This window comes from Kryptolebias marmoratus, linkage group LG23 (assembly GCF_001649575.2).
Source record: "Kryptolebias marmoratus isolate JLee-2015 linkage group LG23, ASM164957v2, whole genome shotgun sequence".
NCBI lineage: Eukaryota > Metazoa > Chordata > Actinopteri > Cyprinodontiformes > Rivulidae > Kryptolebias > Kryptolebias marmoratus.
Window position 1 is genome coordinate 4,227,915 of NC_051452.1, and position 4,235 is coordinate 4,232,149.

Below are 4,235 nucleotides of genomic sequence, written 5' to 3' on the forward strand. Positions count from 1 at the left end.
GGGGGGGGGGGGAGCAGCGTTTGGTTCCTGTTGCTCAACTCTTCCATGACGGGACCTGACGGGACCTGACGTAGCTGCCTGGAGCGAGAACCTCCAGGTGAGGTTTCATCCCTTTCATCACGCTGACCACCTGCTCCACTGGAGCGTGAGCTTTGCTTTTATGTGTTTGATGCAGCATCCTCCTCCTCCTCCTCCCCCTTTTTTTTTAAAAGCTCAGACAAAAAAAAACCCACAAGTTGTCCGTCCACGTCTAAGTGACAGGTGTCTAAGTGTGTGTGTGTGTGTGTGTGTGTGTGTGTGTGTGTGTGTGTGTGTATCAGACGACAGATCCTGCTAATCCTGTCCGTCCCGGCGGACAGGCAGCGCGACCGGGTAATTGGCCACTGACTGAGCGGGACCGCTCTTATTGAACCACTGTCAGCTGAGAGAGGAGGTGGAGGCTTAACGAGGCCGGAGGAGAGCAAAAAAAATAAAATAAAATAAAATAAATGTTAAAAATCAAAGGAAAGCGCACGGGAGAGAAGGGGAAAATGCACCAAACCAAGGAAACGGAAGCGACCCGAAGCCACCGTTTCGCCCTCTCTCAGCTGAAACGTGACACTTTCATGATTTTTCTTCTTTTTCTTCTCAGGGAGGTGAGGCGGCTTAATCTTAAAAAGATGAGCAGGTAAAGGGATGAAGAGGAGGAGGAGGAGGGGGGGAATGGAAGTCCAGGTTAATACTTCCCTCCTCCAGCTGGCCTGCTGACAAATTGCCCTGTAAAAGCAAAAGCGATGGATAAATAAAGAATAAAATATATAAAAAATAAAAAAAATATCCCTCCAGCAAATTGGCTGTCATTGGATTATCCTCTATAAAGCAGGATTTGTGCGTTCGGGGGTGCACGTGTGACCACCGTGTTGCAAAGGAGGGGGCTGGATGAGCGATCATTGCTTCATCAGCTCCATTAAACACATCAGCAACACACACACACACACACACACACACACACAGCAGCACTAGTAGGTAAAATGACAAACATCTATCTGCACTGCTGGGAAAAAGATGCATTTTTAAAATAAATGCTCACAACTAAAAGCCCTCTATCAGTCATTTATACTTTCAGGGCAACGATTAATGACTTTAAAGCAGGAAAACCTCCTAAAAGAAAAAGAAAAGTGGTGTTTATTCTTCAACGAATCACTGCCAAAGGAAACAGGTTAACCTTTTTTGCACGAGCACCACTTCTGTTCCTTTTGCTCCGGAGGAAAACTTCTTACTGTAGTGGTAACTTCTCAGATTTATCACTAATTAACGTGAGAATCGAGCATTCATTGAAGGAACGCACATCGCCTGCTGCCTTGAGTGTCAAAATGTTAAATAAAGTACGCAATAAGGTCGACTCTGTTCCAGAACACACCTAACTTTAGCCCCTCGATGTCCTCCAGCTCCTTACCTACCACCTGCAGCCCGTTAGTGATCAGCACACGTGTTGTCGTTCAGCACCCGCCCTCCTGGGACGCCTCCTTCCTCGCGATTCTTCAAGGTCTTTTTTTTTTTTCAGATCCTTCATCAGTCCTGCTCGCCTGCGATCGGGTCCACCATCTCAGGGCAAATATGGACGTTCAACCTCGGGAAGAGCAACGGCGTTTGCTTTTCTTTTTCTCGCATGCCCGGCAGCTTTAGGAAGACGTCGTGCTCCGTTTGACAAAGCCGATCGTTCCTAAATGTCTATGGGAGTTAGGGATAAACCTGTCCTTTGCAGCCGTTTTGATACTGCAAATTGAGCGGCGCTATAAAAGACGTAGCCCCGCCCATCTTTCATTAGGGGTCAGAGTTCAGTGGACGACCAGCTGCCCTCCAGGTGACCCTGCTGCAGCCAAAGTCTGAATCAGCACCTTTTCTGTGTGTGTGTCCTAAATAAAAGAGGAGCAGATCTCAAGAAATCAAAGACCTGTCATGTTGGGAAAAAGTTGGGAACGGCGGGAAGAAAAGGAAAAGGTCAGGGAGACTTGGGGGGCGGAAGAGACGAGCTGTTGAGTGGGCCGAGAAAAAAACAAAACAAAAAACTAAAATCAATAAGAGCTGGAGAGTCAACAGCGTGTGGGCGGTTAATGGCATGATTCGAGCTCATTAGCACAGCGTTTGACTCCAGCGTTCGACCTTCTGCCCCCCCACCACCCGACGATCCCCGACGAGCTCTCAGCCGAGAGCGTGACAGCCGACGCAGACATCGCTCAGCTGAGCCGGATCTCCTGGTTGTTCGAGATTGGAAGGAAAAAACGACGAGCCCTTCGGTCTTTGGCGTCACGGTGAACGAACCAATCGGGTTTATTCAGCTTTCCTTCCAGAGGTGGTGGGAATGGAGGGGAATTTTAGATGTTCCACACCGGACTGCAGAAAGCCGCGGCGCTTCCTTACGGTCATTTCAAATTGAATTCAAATGACCAATAACGCCCCAATCGATGGCAGTAATTTCAGCAAATGATGCAGCTCCAAGCTGCAGAGAAGCATCGATTTAGCTGCAGCCTGCAGTAAAGCCATTAAAAACAATCTCTCTCCTAATTACCCTAAAAAAAAAAAAACTCTGAAACTATCCGGAGCTTCTGCCTGCGACCAGTTGCTTGTCATTAAAATAAATGCATAAAAACACGAAGTTCCTGGAGGTCTGGGATAAAGAGCGGGGACGTGCGCGCTCATTTCGAAACTCTTGATCTCAGCGATCTCAAAGATCAGCTCAGAGTCTCTCAGTTTAAACCTCAGACACTTAAATTAATTAAATTAAATAATTTTCAGTCTGTTTGCATGAAGGGAAGGTGCGAGCTACGATCGTTTCGCCGGCCTGCGTTGACGGGCCGTCAAAGAAGCGTGCCGGTGGTTCGAGATCTGACAACAGCTGCTGGGTTTGTTGATGCTAACTGCATTGTGTTTAAAAAAATAATAAAATTACGTCATGTCTGTTCTTAGAAAGCCAACTGGACGCAGCTTTTGACGTACAGAAGAGCATTTTACCATTTATCAAAGAAAGCCTGAGCTTTTTAGGCTAAACGCCTCGTCTGGAAGAGCCTCAAGTTTCCTTAAAACGCCTCTGAAAGGCCGTCTGCTCGCCCAAAGCTTTCCAGCCGTTCGTGCTTCTGCTGCACGAATCAGCGGCCTGTAGCTCCAGGAGGCGATGAAGGAGGAGAAGAAGTCTTTCCATGTTTTAATATTAGCTAGCGTAGCTTTCACACCAGCTCGTCGTTTTCACGAAAGCCGGTTTATAAGGCTGAGAAACTTCAAAGCCTTCAGTTTTCTCTAAAATCGACAGAGAGCCTTTTAATCCGGAGCTCCTTAAAGATGGAAGAAGTTGTGATGTTTTAGTACGACTTTGGTAAAACAGCGAGCAGACCTGAGCGAGCGTCGGAGGCGTTCATACTCGACGCTTACGTCGGCGCAGGATCCTTCTGGGAGTTTTGAACCGTCTGATTATGTTTGTGATCTCTCAGAGGGATGATAGAAACGCTGATACAGGCGAACCAGCTCCGCTAGAGCAGCGAAATCCTCCATTTTAAAAGGAGCGCGGCGCACGGTCTGCACGAAGTTACAAAAACTGGGAGGTGCACAATGATACATCTTATAATCCGGTGCGCCCTATTGTGCAGAAAATACGGTAATGTGGCTAGCTGTTAGCCGAGCCTGGATGAAGCCTCTTCCTCCACATGACCTGATAACTACTGATGACAACTAGACTATTAATAAAGTTGCCTGGATTCTCCCTTTAAGCTAACATCTCACTGAGCACTCAGTGTCCTGCAGGCGGACCGCAGGGCCTCGTTCTTGGGTTGCTGGGATTTTCTCCTAAAAGAGTCGCCCAGGATTCGCCCCGATCTCCTTCCAAATTTAGTTTCCATACGTCTTAGAGCGCTCCAGCTGTGTGTTTTTGGCGATTCGGATGTGATTTTTGGCTCGGATTTGTAACTAAGCGAAAGTTTGCGTCCTTTTTTCTGTTTTTTGCATCGTTTTTCATCTCCAGGCAAAGACCCCAGCCTGACAGAGCAATCCACCACGTTTACAGTGTCCGAAGTAACGTCATATCCACGCCGTACGTGATGGAGTCATCGCCGTTTCAAACAAACGACACTCGCCAAGTATCGACTGAGTCCGTCCGCCATCGTCGGTCTGTAGGCCGGGCTTCTTCCTCCTCCCCCCATTTGATACGATCACCAGCGACAAGGAAGCTGTGAGGATTCTTTGAAATGGTTTCTGACAGGGTTAAC